Source organism: Phocoena phocoena, chromosome 1 (genome assembly GCF_963924675.1).
Source record: "Phocoena phocoena chromosome 1, mPhoPho1.1, whole genome shotgun sequence".
NCBI lineage: Eukaryota > Metazoa > Chordata > Mammalia > Artiodactyla > Phocoenidae > Phocoena > Phocoena phocoena.
The window spans coordinates 24,932,439-24,952,388 of NC_089219.1; the positions used below are offsets into that span (position 1 = coordinate 24,932,439).

Sequence of the window (19,950 nt, forward strand, 5' to 3'; positions counted from 1 at the left end):
GGCTGGAATTTGCCTCATAAGCTGCTGTGAAGACTCCATGACTGACCCACATAAAGTACTCAGCGTAATGCCTGACGCTTATTTAAGGCTTAGTAATATTGGCCATTCTTGTTGCTATTATCATGATTACTGGTATATGCTGGCACCTGGCTAAACTCTTTTCATCTCATTTAATCCTCACGACCACCTGCTGGTTTATCCCCATCTCGAGGCCCCCAGAGGTGAGGTCATCTGCCCAAGAACTTACAGCATCTAAGAAGCAGAGCTACAAGTCAGTTCCAGCTGAATCAGTCTGGGGTGAGAGTAGGTGGGGGTCTCTGTAAAAGCCTGGACTTTACTATCTTGTTTGGAATCACAGATGGGATTCATGAGACTCTAGAAGTTAAGAGATTTGTCCTGGTCCTGCAGCGAGTTCCTCCCTCCAATCCAGACTCTACCTGTTGCCCCTTCCTAGGTGTTTAAGCTCCCAGAGCCTAAGGGGGATGGGAGACAGGGGGCATTGACCCCTGGTGGGAGGGAAAAGGGTTGGAGGCCACAAGTGAGCAGAAGGCCAGACAGGGCTGGCAGAAAAGAAGAGTCAGGACAGGAGCCGGCTCCTTGCTGAGCTGCCTTCCTGGAACAGCAAGGAGGCTCTGGTCACAGCACAGAGGCGGGGTGTGAGCCTGCAAGAAGTGACGGCTGACATCCTAGAGGGTGGGCAGCCCCAAGGTGATGGCTTCAGCCTGGGAGGGACAAGGGGTCACAGAGACCTCAGCAGCCCACATGGAGAGGGAGGGCGGGCCCAAGGTGATGGCTTCAGCCTGGGAGGGACAAGGGGTCACAGAGACCTCAGCAGCCCACATGGAGAGGGAGGGCGGGCCCAAGGAGGAGGGACGTGACTGGACACTGAGTGATGCAGATAGGCTCACTTTTCCGTTTGGAAAAACTTCCAGCGAGGTATTTAAATGTGCCGTGGAGGGACAGCACCAGGAGAGACCAGCTCTTGCTCTGACGCAGTGGAACCGGCCCGTGATTAGAGTCTGAGGTCCTGATTCTACCCCCTCCAGGTTTGCTGAGTCTTCTGGAGACCACTGGGCCCCTCGGTGTTTCCATCTGTGAAGTGGGAAGGGTGGACGCAGGTTCCCAGGGTCCCTCCACTCTGATTGTCTCTGATGTTCACGTATAATTGGAGTCTGACTTCACCTGTGATCCTGTCGTGTGGGTGACAAAGGAGGGTTAGTTCTCGGGGCCTGGGAGGTCTGGGCTGAGCAGGCAGGGCTGGCCGAGGTTTGGAAGGACAGCCTGGGGTGGTATTTGCCCTGGCCCCTGAGATCTGGGCTGAGCTCTGCTCTTCCCATGGGATTTACCCGAAGCCCAGTCGCCACAGATCCTGGCCGCCTGGGTTGTGGCTGGGGAAGCAGGTCACAGTAGGCAGCAGGTGAGTCTGTGTGTGGTGTGGGGGGCGTGGGTGCAGTCCCAGCTGCGGAAGCAGAGGGCCTCTGGCTGCAGGCCACCCTCACTTCGGTCTCAGGGAAGTGTGGCCAGCAGCAGGTCCAGTGGCTGCTCTAGGGAGCCCAGGTGCCAGGCCCAGCTCTGCCACTGACCATTTGGTGAGCTCGATCAAGTCCCTTCGTCTCTCTGGGCCTCTCATCCCTGTGCGTAGAATGGGAACCTTGGACCTAGATCATCTCCTGGGCCCTGGCTCTGAGCCCTAAAATCTGAAGATCCTGGATTCTGCACTTATCTTTCTGGCCTCAGTTTTCTCATCTGTGAATGGGAACACGTGTGTGGAGGAGCCCGGAAGAGGATGCCAACCCTCTATTCTGTGTGCACAGCCTATGTATCTGGCTTGGTCCCCCACCAGGTCTCTGAAGCAGGCTGGACCGGGCCAGTGACCCATTTTACAGATGAGAAAATTCACGAGGGCTCTGTGGAGCTCTTGTGGCTGAAGGGGAGGGCTGAGAAATTATGGCCTAGGAACTCTGGCTCCGGGGCCCTCAGGGAGCTGGGAGGAGGGAAGAGGCCCCGTCCTCAGTGCAAGCCCTTTCCAGGATGTTGGAACTGCGCCTGGCTAAGGGCTTAGTTGGAGTGTCAGAGATGAGCACCCCCGTCGGGAACCCAAAGGAGAGTCAAGAAAGCCCTGGAAGCATGTGGCCAAAGGATCTCATCAATCTGGAGGCTGGGGAAACTGCCTGGCAGGTCCTGAAGATCAGGGAGCTCTCCCATTTGGTAGGGAGGGAGGGGGAGGGGAGGAAAGAGGAGAGAGGGGGAGGAGAGGAAAGAGGAAGGAGGGAAGGGGGCGAGTAGGGAGGGAAAAGGGTGTCTCAGTCTCTACTTGGTGGGCAAGAAATAAGACTTTCTGTTTTACGGTCTTATGTCAGTCTCCTAGGTCTTATTCCAAGGCTCTGTTCTGCTGGGGGTGATGGAATATTTCTGTCCCCTTCTAGCTCTCTCCCCACCCCACCACTTGGAGTTTTATCCGGTGCCAAGCTGTCTGGTTGAGGGTTGGAGCTCTGATCTACAAAGATTGTTGCCCTCTTGTCCCCCTATTTTAAGAGTTAGAAGGCCTGGCGTCAAATCCTATCTTTGCCGTGTACTTGCTCTGTGACCTTGAGCCAGTGACCTCCTCTGTCTGAGCCTTTGTTTCCCGACCTCTGAAATGGCAACAGCAATAGTACTTCCTGCATAGAGCTGTTCTGAGGATTAGCTGAGATAACCCACTACCCAGTCTTCTCTTCCTCTTGCCCTGTGCTGGCAGGATCGCCAAGACCCCTTCATGGTGGTTGACCTGGGCATGCTGGCCGGCCGCCATCAGGTCTTCCGCCAGGCCCTGCCTCGGGTCTCACCCTTCTATGTGGTGAAGTGCAACAGCAGCCCCTGGGTGCTGCGTGACCTGGCCACCCTGGGCACCGGCTTCGACTGTGCCAGCCCGGTGAGCCTGGGCCCAAGGCCAATTGTCTCATTCACGGGCCTGATACTTCCTGGGAAAAAAAGGCCAGTTGCCAGGGGTCCTGGAGTGGGGACTGCAGCACCTTGAACAGGGGATGACACTCATAATCCTCAATTGTTTGGGAAGGAATAAATGAATGAACTATGGGTGTGGTCAACCTCCGACTGGTCCGCGTGACTAAGGCAGACAGCCTGAGCCAATGAGTGGAAGCACAAGCTTGAAGCCACAGAACCCGTTCCTGTCCTGGCACAGCCATTTCACCTGAGCCTCAGTTCCTTCCTCTTGAAAATGGCGCCAACTCTACTTTCCTTAGAAGAGTCTAGAAGCTTAAAGAGCACAATTTGTGCTCAGCGCACTACATAGTAGGGGTTCAGTCAAGGGCAACCCCTTTTACTCATGCCCAGGCTTCCTGTCCCCAAAGAGTAAAGGACAGTGAGGCAGCCCCCAACTCTGGCTGTTACCCATGCCAGGTGGAGCTGGAGCAGGGGCTGGGCCTGGGCGTGGCCCCCTCTCGTATCATCTATGCCAACCCCTGCAAGCCTGTCTCGCTCATCTAGTACGCTGCCTGCCATGGGGTGCGGTTCCTGACCTTCAACAGTGAGTGGGAGCTAATCAAGGTGGCCCAGCACCACCCTGGGGCCAGGTGAGACCAGTGGAGGAGGGGCGGTGCAAACAGGTGGAGACAGGTAGAGCAAGGGACCTCAAGCCTGGGACCCCAGCAGATGGAGTTGGGCTGCAGGAACCAGATGAAGGTGGTCCCATACGGTGACTGCCACAGACCCAAGCAGCAAAGTACAAGAATTTGGGTCAGTGGCCCGATGCCTTCCCTGGTGCACATTGGTGCTAAATAAACGTTGCCTGTGTCTGCGTAGACACTAGGCAGAGCCTAGCATTAGGCGGTCTGGCATTAGGCGACATCATGGAAAAAGCACGGAGTCGGGGAGACCAGGGCTCACATTTCAGTTTCATTTGTCACATGCTGTGTGATCTTGGGAAAGTTATTTAACATCTCTGATCCTGTAACGTGGAGACCTATGGAAGGTGTATTTATAATTTTATCCTTTTCCTGCTTTTTCTTGCCTGGGCAGAAGTCTGTAAGTAGTGAGTGTGTTCACTCCTTGGGACTCCACGGCTGGACAGTCCAGAGGAACTAGGCGGGGGTGGGTGAGAAGCTGGAGGGAGGTTGGATCGGGGGCATCGGGACTCATGTGCCTAAGAACCCCTGGCATCCTTTGCACCCCTCTCCCAGGCTGGTGCTCCGGTTGTGGACCTAGGACAGTGAGAGCATCTTGCCCTGAGCGCCAAGTTTGGGGCCAGCCTGGAGGTGTGTGAACATATGCTGAAGTCCGCCAGAGACCTGGGGTTGGCGGTGGTTGGAACCAGGTGAGCGCACTGGCTTTCCCTGCCTGGGAGGCAGGAGATCTCCAGCTTATCGGACCCTCCGGTCAGCTGAGGCCCCTCTGGACCTCGTGATGCTCCATCTGTGCTCAGCGAAGAACCTGGATCTCATCTGGGATTAAGGTGGGGCAAAGGAGGCACAGGCCCTGGGTGCAAAAGTTAAGGGGACGTTAAAACACGTATACTGTAGATAACTAACATTTTAATGCAATATTTGAAAAAATAAAAAATAATGCAAAAAAATTCATAGTGAGGAAAATATCAAAATTTTAACTGAAGACAGGATTGGCATTTCTGATTTTTCCTTTTGCTTCAGGGTTCAATTACTATTACCAATCTTGTCTTTATTTACATTACTTATTTATTCATTTAATATTTATGTATGTGTGTATGTACGTATTTATTGTGGCTGCACCGGGTCTGTGCTGTGGCATGCGGGATCTTCATCGCAGCACGCAGATCTTTAGCTGCAGCATGTGGGCTTCTTAGTTGCAGTATGCATGCAGGATCTAATTCCCCGACCAGGGATCAAACCCAGACCGCCTGCTTTGGGAGCACCGAGTCTTACCCACCGGACCACCAGGGAAGTCCCTATTTACATTTTTAATGTATTATTCATTAGTGATGTTTCTGAATCAATGTTGCTCTTTACAACGATCGCATTAAATGTTCTTTATCTTGATTCCTTAGTGTTGTGGCACCCCCTGGACTTTTGCACTGGCCTCACCCTACCCAGCCCTGATTGGTTCCTCAACCCGCCCTGCACTCCAGCATGGGGATTCGGGGTTCTGAGCACAGTCCTTCCAAGGTGGAAGAGAAAGGGAGCCCCTGCAATGAGGCACTGGGAGGGGCCTGCTAAGAGAGGTGACCGCCACCCAAACGTGAGTGCCCCAACTCAAGGATGACCATGTGTCAGTGTTTCTGACCCTGTCTGTCTTCCTACTGACCCTTGCTTTTTCACATGTGTTTCTCTACATGTCACTCGACGTGTGTTCAGCTTCCACGAGGGCTCAAGATGCCAGGCACCCCATAGCTTCACGCAGGCCATCACCAACTGCCGGCGTGTGTTTGAGATGGGCTGCGGGGTCAGGCATGACATGGGTCTCCTGGACATCGGAGGGGGCTTCCCTGGAGAGGAGGGTTCTGACTCTAAGTGTGAGGAGGTGAGAGGGGAGGACGAGAGAGAGCCAGGTGTCCCAGCCTGGGTTTAGGGGACAGAGTGTGTGTGTTTGGGGAGCTCGTGGAACTGTGAGTTGTATGCGCGTATATAGCTGGGATTTGTCTGACTATATTTACACAGCCTGTGTGCATATATGGGCACGTGCATATCTGGCTCCGTGTCTTTCTTTAGACATGTTAGTTGCTATCCCCGGTTAAGCTACAGTCAGGTAGAAGTTTGCTATCCCTGAGACCCAGGGAACATTTCATCTTCACTGACTGTGTATTAATTTAAATGGTTCCAGATTCAGACATCTCAGGGTGCTATGTGCCCTTGGACAAGTGACTTCCCCACTCTGGGTCACAGTTTCTACCTGTTTCCTCCCTAGTAAAATGGCACACAGCTCCCACACAGCTGTCATGGGAACGAAGGGAGACGACGCAGGTAAAGCTCCCACAGAGGGACTGGCCACATTAGGCTCTGGGTCTACCCCTGCAGATGGTGGGAGTTATCAACACCGCCCTGGCCCAGGACTTTCCCTAGGGGAGAGGTGTCGAGGTCAGCGCAGAGCCCGGCCGCTTCTACGCAGCATCTGTCTGCATGATCGCTGTCAACGTGATTGCCAGGAAGGCTGTGCTGGAGCCCGGTGGGTGGGCAGGGCACCATCCAGGCGTTCCCCGGCCCTCAGGGGAGAGGATGGGCAGGGAGTCTGGGCTCCAACCCTGGGCGGCTAATTAGCAGGAAACAAGCTTCAAACTGGGTCTAGGAATGAACCTGTTAGTATCACTATTTTGTTTTTCTGAAATAGACCGGGAGGTGAGAACCAAGACAAAGGGTCTTCATTATTCCTAAGTAGCCAATGGATTTATATTGTGTTTATGGGGGTAAAGTTACAAAACACAGCCCACGAGGTTCACAGACACCATCGTGCTGGTATGCACCTTAAATTCATCCAGCAGGCATTTTCTAACAGGTGCAAATTCTTATACCAAAAATATAGTGAGTAAATACAAATTCTTACCACAAATATAAGAAGGCACTCTTGTTGTTGTCATGGCCTGAAGGTTAAGGGTGACATCTATAGGGTAATGGTAAACCTTTGACGATTGAGGTTAACCACCACAGGGGAGTTTTTTGGTTGTTATTTTTGCAGCAGGAGTGGGGTGGGTTTGCTTTCCTCACAGTGAGCTAACCAGAAACTCCATTTCATGATGAGATGGAGAGTAGATGTCTCCCGCTGGCTTAGTGCTTTTATTCTCCGTGGCTGTATGATGATTAACATGTAAATATTTATAACCTGCTTTAGTCTCCTCCCTTATCCTTTTTGACAAATGATTGGCCGCAGCTTTGCAATCCCTAAGGCACTTGTGTCAGTCGATTGCCATTTCTTCACAAAATATCTCATTAAAGATCATTGTGATAGGAAGCATATGATTTCAAGCCACCATTTAACAAAAGTCTAAGTATTAGGGGCTTATAGTTATTATTTTTAAAATTTCTATCTTTATTATGGTAAGGGGTAATTTGTGTGTGTGTGTGTGTGTGTGTGTGTTTTGGCCGACCCACATGGCATACGGGATCTTAGTTACCAGATCAGGGATTGAACCCGCGCCCCCTGCAGTGGAAGCGCAGAGTCTTAACCACTGATCCGCCAGGGAAGTCCCTAGGGGCCTGTTATTTTTATTTCCACAATAACAAGAGATGCCAATTATTAAGTATCTGTTATGTGTGAAAAACATATTTTCTCTCATTTCTGCTCCACAACCCTGTGAAATAATTTAGGGGCATTCCCGTTTTACAGGTAGAGATAGTGAGGCTCAGAGAGAGGAAGTAACTTGTCTGAGGCAGCACAGCTAGCTAGTGGTGCAGCTGGACCTGGGTCTGTCTGATTCAAACACTGGTGCACTTGGATTTGTACTCCATGCCAAGCAGAGCTGGGCTGTTGACCTTAGGGATGTCTTGACTACCTCTCGTGACCAACTAGTTTAGGGACAACTGGGGCTGTGGCTACAGGAGATGGGATCGGTGACGGCAGCTAAGAAAGCAGGGTCCTCGCAGATGGTGGGAAGTACACCGGGGAGGGGGCAGAAAAAACAATATTCAGAAAGATCTGGGCATATAAATGCCCAAATGTTATGAAATGCTCCAAATGTTAAAAGAGATCAGTGCAAAATCCTGAGTTTAGATTCAAGAAAGCAGTGTTCTAAGAACAGATGAAGAGTGGTTGTGAAGAAACCGGCTTGGTAGTAGGTCCCGTCCAAAGGATCTGGGGGTCATAGGTGACCACCAGCTCAATATGCATCAGGAGTATGATGGAGCTGGAGAGAAAGCTGCCACACGCTTACTTCGGTAACATCAATAGAGGCAGAGTGTTTAGATGGAGGGAGGTGACAATTGTGCTGTACCCTGTGCTTGTCAGAGTTGGGCACAGTTTTTGTTCTAATCAGGTTATGTAAGACATGGAAATAACTGTCATGAAGGAGAGGTTATTACTCACAAGTTTCCTCTGGAGAAACCAGAGGCATGGCAGGCCACACAGGGCCACAAGGGGAAGGACCGGAGTGGTTCAGCGGGCAGAAGGACAAAGGGGAAAGCCAGGCCAGAGCCTCTACTGTAGTTTTCAAGGATAGGAGTGGGTGAGGCAGGGTGAGCTGGATCTGGCAGGTGTGGGACTGGCTAGTTTGAGCAATTTCAGCGGGTTGTGGGGGTAAGGACTGCCCTGGGGCCACTAGCCAGAGGTAGTGCCTCAAGTTCTGGGAGCTCCATCTAGGAGGCAGTTTGCGATATGGACGCTGAACTGGTTGGCTTGCACAGGAAAGGCGCTCTTGTAAGGCAGTCATTTGCTATCTCTAGGAATTAACCAGCCCAGGGAGGAGCAGTCTCTCCAAGGTCAGCAAGGCCCCAGATGCCAAAGCATCAAGAACATGTAGTTTACACAGGCACCCCTTTGAGGAAGGAAACTGACAAATTAGCACATCTGGGAGGAGCAACCATGATGGAATTAGGTCATGAAGAGGCCTTTTGCCCCATTTTTTTTGTTTTGTTTTGTTTTGCTTTCTTTTGCAGTATGAGGGCCTCTCACTGTTGTGGCCTCTCCCGTCGCGGAGCACAGGCTCCGGACGCACAGGCTCAGCGGCCATGGCTCACGGGCCCAGCCACCCCGCGGCATGTAGGATCTTCCCAGACCGGGGCACGAACCCGTGTCCCCTGCATCGGCAGGCAGACTCTCAACCACTGCGCCACCAGGGAAGCCCTGCCCCCAGTTTTGACTCATGCGGCAGGGGCTCAGGGAACCTGGTCTAGGGTGAGGGCAGAGTACCTGAGACCTGCGACCTGGGGACAAATCTCAGACCTGCCACAGTCTCCTGTGTGACTTCTGACGAGACTCAGTCTTCTCAACTGTAGACCAGGGCTCATTGTACCTACTCAGAGTGGAGTTACAAGTTAAATAGCTTAATACATGTAGAGAGCTTAGAACAATGCCTGGGCTATATCTCATGGTATGTTAGTTAGATTATTCTTATGAGAAGAGGAGGAAAAGGGGCAACACCCTGATGCGGGGAGCAGAGGGGCAGTGGGAGAGCAGAGGACAGGCCTCTACCGTGCATGGGTTCAGAGAAGACTCCTGGAGCAGGGAACAGGGGTTATCCAGCGCTGGTCAGAGGGTCAGGCCTCCCCCAAGGGTGCTGGGCTCGGGTGTCGAGGGTCAGCGGTGAGACCTGGCTGAGCACAGCTCGGTCCTGCCATCTGCCTGCTCTCAGGAGGCTACTGGAAGCTGCTGTTCTATCTCAACAATGGCCACTACGGCACATTCTGCATTTTCCCAGGGAGACTGAACCCAGGATGCCCATTGTGGTGAAGGTAAGGAGAACTTTTTTGTGGCTCTGGAATCTCCCAGACTCTGAGACCCCCTAGTCCAGCCCTCTTTGGGCAGGGCTCCCTGCTGCCAGGGGGAGAGGCGAAAGATCTCAGGTTATCGGTGGCTTGACAGATTGTCACACCTCGTGCATGTACCAGGATGTGTACATGTGTCTACGTGTATTGGCAGGTGCACTTCTGTGTGTGTGCATTTCTCTGCGTGGGCCTGTCGATTTACACCTGTGCAGGAAGGGGGGTGTCCAGGTCCATGGGTCTGTGGAGGGGTGTGTGTGCAGATGTTTGGCTGTTTGTGTTTCCATGTGCATTTCTCTGTGTCGCTATGTTTGTGGTTCCAGAGTCCTTGAATCTTGGAGGTGCAGGAGACTTAGGAAGTAGAGATTCTCAAACTTTACTTCACATTAGAATCATCCAGGAAACTTTAAAATACCCCTATGCCCAGACCATGCCACAGACCATTGATATCGGAACTTCTCATGGGTTGGGACCCTGACACGATCCTCAGGCGTTTGCAGTGCAGCCAGGTTTGAGTCCCGGTATTTTGAGTGATTATTAAATAAAATCTTCCCACTTTATAAATGGGAACATTGAGGTCCCATCTGTGTCTGCACTTGTGAATTGGCAGGGCAGGAGTATGTCTCTAGAGCATAAGCTCCATGAGGGCAGGGCCAAGAACAGTGCCTGGCACATAGGGACCACTCAGGAATTGGTCAGAGTGGGTGAATGACAGAGTCTTTGCTGGTACCTTCCCTCTGGTGCCCTGGGGGCATGCCCTGCAGGCTGGGGAGTGGAGGGGGGGTGCCTTCCTTCTCTGATCCCCACCCCCCTGCCACCATGTCCCTGCAGGACCTCCGCCCCAAGCTGCCCCTCTTCTCTGGCACCCTCTACAGCCCCAGGTGCAATGCCTTTGACAAGCTCTTGTTGAAGGAGGTACAGCTGCCCGAGCTGGACGTGGGCGACTGGCTGGTCTTCCTCTTCATGGGCGCCTACATGTCCGCCATGAGCTCCGCCTTCAGTGGCTTCCCTCTCCCCTCCTGTCTGCTGCGCCACGGGACCCGAGCTCAGGTGTCTGGGGGGAGGTGGAAAGGGGCTGGGCAGTGAGGGGCTCTCACCAGGATCTGAACTTGGCAAGGGGAGCTGGTGGCTGAGCTCTGGGGTCCCAGGCCCCGGAAATACCCTACTCACCCAACTGGCCACAGCAAAGCCAAGATGTCTAGCTGACCTTTGACACTGGCCTCTGCCTGTGGGGTTGACCCTGTTACAGCCTCTCCACAGGTAAATCCAAGGTAGCCCACCTGGGCAGTTCTGACAGCCCTGATGCGTAGATGCCTTTGTGGGCAGAATCAGGCAGCCCTGTGTCCCCAGATGACCCTCAGCCCCTTGGTTGAGGTGCCCCCACCCCGCTCGGCTCTGACCATCTGCAGCTGCCCTCCGGGTTCCCTCCTCAGGTGTCCCTTCCCCACCAGCTCCAGGCTCCCTCACAGCCCCACCCCAGGATCCCGTCTGGGCCCAACCTAGGGTTTGCCTCCTTAGGTAGCAGAGGGGGCCTTAGAACGCCCCTTTACTGGCACATTCCTTCCACAGGGGCCTGCTGGAGACTGCACTGTAGGCTGAGACGAGGCCAGAATGGAGGGGCTTCGGACACCTCGGTGCGCCCACGTGGGGATGCTTGGGGGCAGGGGTCTGGGGGGAGGAGTAGCGTGGAGGAAACAGAGGTTTGGGTGCCTCTGAAATGATGTGGCAACCTAAGGTTCAAAACTGTCTTCTCCCTAAGTGGGCCTGAAGCCTAGGGTAGCTCTTCCGGGAGGCTGATCCTGCCCTGCCTGTTCCTAACCCGCTAGACCCTGGGGTGGGGCAGGGAGAGGAACCTGCGCTATTACAAGAGTGCCCCCTGGAGGCCATGCCCTGGAATGTGAGACAACCTGCGTTGACCAGCACCTTGCGACGCTTTGGTCCTTCCTTTCCTCCAGTTAGTGACCCCTGCGTTGTTCCAGAAAGGTTTATGTGAACCATAGGCACCCACCCTAGTGGAGAGAGCGGGGGCATTGGAGTCAGACAGGTCTGGAGGGGATCCAGGCTCCACCACATCCTGGCAGTGTGGTCAGAGCCTCAGTCTCCCCATCTGTGAAGTGAGGGTGAGATTAGCATTCCCCTTGCAGGGCTGTTGAGAGGATGAAGCCAGATAATGCAAATCCTCATTCAAGGTCAGTCCATGTTCACCTGCCTCTGGCTGCCCTGATCCTGGCCCTGGCCTGCTCAGAGGCCACCCCTGCCCCCACGGTCTGGCCATCCTCAGGGAGCATGCACACAGCATCTGGCCACACAGCTAATGCGCCACGTGGGTGCCTCAGACCTGACCTTGGCCTTAAGAAACGCCCAGGTTGGGAGGTTGGATGGACAAGGTGTGGATACAGCCAACTCCGAAGCGGGGCAGATGCTACTCCGTGTCCCCTGGGCACACTAAAACTTTAAAAACAACAATATTTGGGGAGTTGTGAGCTCAAAAAGACAATGTATCCTGCAGGGAAGGATGATGACAGAGGTAGGGTTTGGGACACATCGGGATGACCAGTCACCTTGCTGCAGCGAGGGAAGGGGAGAGAGGGCCCCAGAGGCCAGAGTCAGCCACCTCCTGTGTCCTGTGTCCTTTTTTAAGCTTCGCCTGATACGACATTCTCTGATCTCCAGCTTCTGCAAAGGGTCCTCCCCATCCACCAGAATCAGCCTTACCAACCTTGCTGCTGCTTCCCCAGCCCAACCAAGACCAGAGGAGTCTTCCGGCATCCTTGGGCTACAGAGGTTTCCCCTCCAGACATCTGAGGAGAAGGGAAGGGTATCTGCACGTGCCACCCAAAGAATCCAGAGCGTTCATGCAGCCTTTGGATTACGTGTTATCCATTTGTCTCCTCCAAGAGCCTGAAAATTGGGAGTGGAAACGTCTACCCTTACCTCGCCAGAGATATCTGGAAGTACAACTACGAGTGTGCTTTAGGGAAAAAATAAAGTTGTATTCAGATGCAAGAGATGTTGGCGTGTTTTGTGTTTTGCCTTCTGGGTGCTGTACTGTGGATATCCATCCATCCATCCACCCATCTGTCCATCAATCCACCCATCCACCCATCCATCCATCTATCCATCCATCCATCCATCCATCCATCCATCCATAAAATAAAATGCGAGGGCCTAGACTGTGTCTGGCACAGGTGACACGTGATGAACAAGATGGACAAAAATCCAAGTTCATGGAGCTAAACTTCCACTTGGAAAAAGAGTATAAGCAAACACATAAATCAATGATAAAATGAAGTGGAAGCAATAAGTGCTGTGAAGAAAAATAAAGCAAGCAAGGGGACAGTGAGTGATGGAAGACAGTGCTATTTTAGGTAGAGGGGCCTGGGAGGCCTCTCTGAGGATGTAGCAGGTGAGCAGAGACCTGAAGGGACCGTGTGGTTAGCTGAGTTAAGAGAGTTCCAGGCACTGGAAGCAGCAAGGCCAAAGCCAGGGATGGAGAGTGTTTCCCCAAAGGCAAGAAGCCGTGTGTGGGTGAGCAGAGTGAGGGGAGGTGTTGGGAAATGAGGCAGGAGGAGGGTCAGGGGCTGATCTTGTCAAGCCTCAGATAAGTCAGGGATTGGACTTTCTTCTGAGGCAGGGGAAGGCGGGGAAGGGGGAGGGGAGGCCCTGGCAAGTTTGAGCAGGTGAATGCGGTGAGAGGATGAAGAGAGAACTTGAGGGGTTCCTGCCCGTCCTGGGAAATTACGGTGGTCACAGTACAGGTGGCGAGAGGTGCCAGGTTCAGCACAGGCTGCAAAGGTCAAGTCGAGAGAATTTTTGAGGGGTCAGATGTGGGGTAAGAGGCAAAGAGAAGAGTCAAGGACAAATCCAGGGCTTTAGGCTGAAGCTGCAGGTACACAAAGGGAGATGCAGGGGAGGAGAAACGGGTTAGGAGGGGTTAAAATGGAGAGTTCAGTTTCGGAAAGGTCAGGTTTGAGACGCCTATTCAATCTCCAAATGGAGTCAGATACAAGCATTGGATTTCAGGGCAGAGGTCAGGACGGCAGATATAAGCGTGGATGGGGCGTGGTCCACACTGGATGGACTTTACATTCCTGGGGACGCCCAGCCCTGCCAGGAAGTGAGCATACAGAGAGAGGACACAAGGCACGGGAACTGAGAGGAGAAACATTCCAAGAAGGTGGGAGCCCTCGGCTGTGTCAAATACTGCCCAGAGGTGGGTTGAGGTGAGGGCTGAGAACGGCATCGGGAAAACGGAGGTCATTGGTGATTTTAACCAGCGGGTTTCAAAGCCAAGGAAGGTTGGTGGAAGTGGAGTCCAGAGAGGATGGTGGAGAGGGTGGGGCGTGGTCACCTCTTCCGGGGAGTTCGTTGTGCTGTAAGGGGAACAGGAAACGGGAGGGTAGCTAGAAGAGGCGCTCCGTAGAGTCAAGGAGGGGTTTGTTTTAAGATGAGAGATATTATGGCTTGTTTGTAGGCTCACAGGGATGACCGACAGAGGGGAAGATAAGATGCACGAGAGAGAAGCGACAGCGGCAGAGCAAAGTCCTCGGGTGGGTGGGAGGGGCTGGCGTCCTGGGGGCGGGGGCTGGGGGAAGGTGCGCCCAGATGGGAGCTCGTGCCACACCTCCGCGGGGTGGAAAGGGGCTGGGCAGTGAGGGGACGTGACTGGTCGCTGTCAGCGGGGACAGGCAGGTCGCTGGGAGAACGCAGAGCTCTCTACTGATTGTTTCTTTCTTAGCGGAGTAAGAAGCAAAATCATAGTGGAGAGCAAGGAGGCAGGAGAGGGTCCTGGTGTTTTTAGGAGAGGGCCGAGTAGAAACGTCACAACGCGCGTGGAAGGGTGAATGGACCAATGAAATGGGTGGGATTGCCAGCACAGGTGCCCACTCGAGTTTTGTGGGGATCTATTTAGAATGAAGCCTGTCATCCGGTGTGTTTTGTCTTCAGCCACAGTGGGCACCTGTGCTACCGGTGCAGGTGCAGAATGGGGGGTGGGGTGGGGAGTGGGAGGGGTGAGCCAAGGGAGGTGGAGACAGCTTGGAGAATGGGTGCTCCCGGGGGTCTCTGCAGGTCCAGGCTCCACACGCAGTCCTCAGAGCCTTCTCCTGAGAGCACATGCTGTCCTTCCACAGCCTTTACCTGCTGGAGACTCATAATGACCCAGTGAGCTTATAATGCCCCCACGTTAGAGAAGCAAACCCTGCGGTCGCCTAGCCAGTAAGTGGCAGAGCTGGGATTTGACTTTAAACGTAGTTCAGTCTTCTCCCTTTAGGGCAGCAGGGGTATGCACACTGTGTTTAAGAAAGTCTTGCTTCAGAGGCACATGAAAAGCTGCTCAACATCACTGTTAGAGAAATGCAAATCAAAACTACAATGAGGTATCACCTCACACCAGTTAGAATGGGCATCATCAGAAAATCTGCAAACAACAAATGCTGGAGAGGGTGTGGAGAAAAGGGAACCCTCTTGCACTGCTGGTGGGAATGTAAATTGATACAGCCACTATGGAGGTTCCTTAAAAAACTAAAACTAGTAATGCCATATGACTCAGCAATCCCACTACTGGGCATATACCCAGAGAAAACCATAATTCAAAAAGACACATGCACCCCAGTATTCATTGCAGCACTATTTACAATAGTCAGGTTATGGAAGCAACCTAAATGTCCACTGACAGACGAGTGGATAAAGAAGATGTGGTATATATATATATACAATGGAGTATTACTCAGCCTTAAAAAGGAATGAAATTGGGTCATTAGTAGAGACATGGATGGACCTAGAGACTATCATACAGAGTGAAGTAAGTCAGAGAAAAACGAATATCATATATTAACACATATATGTGTAATCTAGAAAAAGGGTACAGATGAACCGGCTTGCAAGGCAGAAATAGAGACCCAGATGTAGAGAACAAACGCATGGACACCAAGGGGGGAAAGTGGGGCGGGGGGAATGAATTGGGAGATTGGGATTGACATATATACACTAATATGTATAAAATGGATGACTAATAAAAGCCTTATGTATAAAAAAAAAAGAGAGAGAGAAAAAGAAAGTCTTGCTTTCACCCAGATGGTGAAAAAAACCAAGCTTGGCTGTTGGGAGGTTGAACTTCAGGTGTTCCGCGCAGTGGCCCTGGCTTTGTCATGGTTCAACCATAGTGACTTGCTCCACCCATTGGCCACTATCAGTATTGCATCCAAGCAGAACCCGCATCGCATTTGCTCAGCTAAGGCTTCACTGTCTGGGTCCAAAAATGCCCTTGTTGGGGCTTCCCTGGTGGCGCAGTGGTTGAGAATCTGCCTGCCAATGCAGGGAACACGGGCTCGAGCCCTGGTCTGGGAAGATCCCACGTGCCGCGGAGCAACTGGGCCCATGAACCACAACTACTGAGCCTGCGCGTCTGGAGCCTGTGCTCCGCAACAAGAGAGGCCACGAGAGTGGCCCCAGCTTGCCGCAACGAAGACCCAACACAGCCATAAATAAATTAATTAATTAAAGAAAAAAAGTGTCTTAAAAAAAATGCCCTGTTGAAAAGGGCTGTAGAGGAGTTCTCTTCCCCCTTTGACAAATGAGGAGAGAGAAGTCCAGAGAGATGACTTTAAAAAGCCATCTGCACCCGCCTACTCCATCCACTCAGTTGCTCATTCATTCAATAAATATTCATTGAACGCCTCTGTGCCAGACACTGTTCTAGGCGCTGGGATTCAGCAGAGATCATTGCTGTTGTAGAGCTGACATTCCATGGGGGGGACAGGGAGGACAGGTACCAATCAGGTAAATAAACCAGGTAATGCTAGATTGTGATGGGTGATGTGAAGGAATTAGAGTGACTGGAGAGGGTGGTGGGAGGTGACATTTGAGGAGAGACCTGATGACTGGGAGGGTTTGGGAAAGATGCTCCAGGAGGAGGGAACAGCACTGCAAAGGTTCTGAGGCTGTGGGCAGGTTCTGAGGTGTGGGCAGGTTCCAGAATGGGTGGAGCCCACCAACACCCCAGCCCACAGCTGTCTCTGTAGAATGAGTAGAAGTGGGAGCAGAACTTTCTAGAAGGAGGGTCATGCCATTGACCTTCACTCAATCAGTCCACAGCCTTGATCAGCACCCATCTCACTCACACAGCTGACCACTCTCTCCTGGAAACTCTCTCTTCTCTTGGTTTGTATGATACCAACCTCTGGTGGTAGGAAAAGCTATGATTATTCTCCTGTGAAAATTAAAGCTTAACGATCAACATAGAGAAATTTCCGGTTTGAAGGAAGCCACTGCCATGTCAAAAGCTAGAGCAGGAAATACTGGCATGTGGAGTCAAAGGTCAAGGTTGACATTTCTGGGCTCTGGGACAGGAGCATGTAGAGGAGAATTGGTGGAGATGTAATCAGTCTTGCTCGTAGCTGTTGCCATGTTATAAGTGTGTGTTTGTGGATCTGTTTGCTGCTAATTTGTGAGCCATTCTTGGCAAAAAAAAATGAATATTTATAAGCTTATATATATAATATGAGTAAGCTTTACTCAAATCCTATGAGTGGTGTTCCAAGAAATAATAAGTTTTGGAAGCAAAACAAGTCCCTAATTTGGTAATTCCACCATGTTACTCGAATACTACCCAATTATGTTAGCTGGTATTTTCCAGTGTTTGAATGTTTGCTCTAGGCTATAGTTCTCTGTAAAGCAAAATTGTTCATTACTAAAAAGAGGAAAGTGGGTTTCCCTGGTGGCACAGTGGTTGAGAGTCCGCCTGCCGATGCAGGGGATACAGGTTCGTGCCCCAGTCCAGGAAGATGCCACATGCTGTGGAGCGGCTGGGCCCATGAGCCATGGCTGCTGAGCCTGCGTGTCTGGAGCCTGTGCTCCACAACGGGAGAGGCCACAACAGCGAGAGGCCCGCGTACCGCAAAAAAAAAAAAGAGGAAAGTTATATGAAGTAACATGTACCTAATACCCAGCTTGAAGATGTGTTTGAACACAGTTCAACCAGCATCAGTGCAAAATGAAATCAGTTCCTCCACACCAGAAATATTTATCATAAAAACAAAAGATCAAGGGCAATTAATACTTTGTGTTTTAAATTTTCATTTTAAGACTCTTTTAAGTAGTAAGCATTTATGATATCACTCAATTTTTTAAATGACTTTTATTTGGCATTTACGTTAAGTTAATGTTTCTCCTTTTAATTTTAAAAAATATTTTATTTATTTTTGGCTGCCCTGGGTCTTTGTTGCTGTGCGTGGGCTTTCTCTAGTTGCAGTGAGCAGGGGCTACTCTTCGTTGTGGTGCACGGGCTTCTCATTGCGGTGGCTTGTCTTGTTGCAGATCACGAGCTCTAGGCGTGCGAGCTCAGTAGTTGAAGCATGCAGGCCCTGAAGTGCGCAGGCTTCAGTAGTTGTGGTACGCGGGCTCAGTAGTTGTAGCGCAGGAGCTTAGTTGCTCCGCGGCACGTGGGATCTTCCTGGACCAGGGATCGAACCCGTGTTCCCTGCATTGGCAGGCAGATTCTTAACCACTGCGCCATCATGGAAGTCCCTAATTTTTTTTTTTTTTTTTTTTTTTGCAGTACACGGGCCTTTCCCTGTTGTGGCCTCTCCCGTTGCGGAGCACAGGCTCCAGACAAGCAGGCTCAGTGGCCATGGCTCACGGGCCTAGCCACTCCGCTGCATGTGGGATCTTCCCGGACCAGGGCACGAACCCGCGTCTCCTGCATCGGCAGGTGGACTCTCAACCACTGTGCCACCAGGGAAGCCCCCTAATTTTTTTTTAATGATCAAGCGTCTATATGAGGTAGAGGTCATTGTTACATGTTACTGAAATAGAGTAGTCCCCCCTTATTCAAGGGCGATATGTTACTAGACCCCCAGTGGATGCCTCAAATTGCGGAGAGTACTGAGCCCTGTACGTACTATGTTTTTCCCTATCCATACATACCTATGATAAAGTTTAATTTATAAGGTAGGCACAGTAGATTAACACCAACTAAATAGAACAATTATAATATACTGTAATGAAAGTTACGTGAATGTGGTCTCTCTCTTCCTCAAAATATCTTATTGCTCAAATTTCATGCCTTTTCCATCTTAACTAAGCACTTATCTTGCACTGTGGCCATAACTTTTGCACTTTGAGGTGTGACATCCAAAGTAGCATGAATTTCTTTTTTCTTCTTCACAATTTCAGGGATAGAAAATTTATTCTTACCATAGATCTTAGCAACCTCAGCATTCTTTCATTCCCTATAAGTTTAGGACTTTGGCTTAAAGGAAGGACTTTACAGCTTCTGTTTGGCATATCTGAATTGCCAGCATCACTACTCTTGGGCTTTGTGGCCCTTATTAAGTAAAAATAAGGGTTATTTGAACACAAGCACCAAATACTACAGTCAATCTGATAACTGATGGATACTGAATGACTCATGGGCAGGATTTCAGTGACAAAGGGTTGATTCACGTTTCCTGTGGGATGGAGTGGGACAGCTAGAGATTTCATCACGCTATTCAGAATGGCGCTCAACTTAAAACTTATGAATTGTTTCTGGAATTTTCCATTTAATATTTTTGTACCATGGTTGACTGTGGGTAACTGAAACTGTGGAAAGCAAAACCATGGATATGTGGGGGTTGGGGGATTACTATATACCATCCTGTCATATACTGGCTCGTAATAATAATAAACCATGCATCTATAATCCTGAATTTTTAAACAGGAAACCTCTGAAATGTTTAGTATAACCCTCTTACAGAAAAATTTTCACTGTTTATTATTATGGTCAATCATTATTTTTCCAAAACCCATAAAGTGTTGGGGAAAATACAGAATAATGTATGATTTCAGGAATTCCTGAGAATTTCCTGGGATTCTGACATCTCATACCCAAATCCCAAAGAATATCTGTTGGGAATTTGGAAATGCTCTTTGAAGTTTTACCTCTGTAACATCTCTCGACTCTGCATCCCATCCCATCCCCAAGGCCACTGCTCTGATAGTCAGACCTTTGTCATCTCTTCCGACCTCGTGAGTCAGACTCCAGACTCCTCCAGCCCATCCTCCACACTGCAGAGGGATCTTTCTAAGGCAAAAACTCAGCCTGTCATTCGGCTGCGAAATCCATCCCTGGCCCCCCAATTCCTTCACTAGTGTTTTTCAAAATGCATCTTGGGACAGTGGTTACATAAAAACATCTGGCAGTTTCTAATAAGTGGTGGTTTAGGTAGCTTCATTCAGAGATTCAGAATCTCTGGGAGTTGAAGCCTAAAAATCTGCATCCACATCTTCTGAATGATTTCTTTAAATCCTTTTTATGGTGAAATACAACATGAATACAGAAGCCACATAAAACAAAGGTACAGATTAGTGAACCATAATTAGACAAACTCCCCTATAACCACCACCCCTGTCTGAAGGCAAATCCTTGCCCCCCACCCCAGAAACTCTCCGCATACCCCCTCCCTAATAACCCCTTCCCACCTCCACCCCCAAGAGCAACCAGCAGCCTGACTTTCACTTTGCCTGTTTTTTGCTTATTTTAATGTCATTAAATTTTGTTTAATCCTTGGTTCTCTTTCCATCTTTTTTTTTC

The 19,950-nt window shown here is 50.9% G+C and overlaps 1 pseudogene; it reads left to right on the forward strand.

Annotated features, from left to right (window-relative positions):
* The first annotated feature begins 2,127 nt into the window (after nt 1-2,127).
* LOC136123354 (antizyme inhibitor 2-like) lies at nt 2,128-10,463 on the forward strand (annotated as a pseudogene).
* The last annotated feature ends 9,487 nt before the right edge of the window (nt 10,464-19,950 follow it).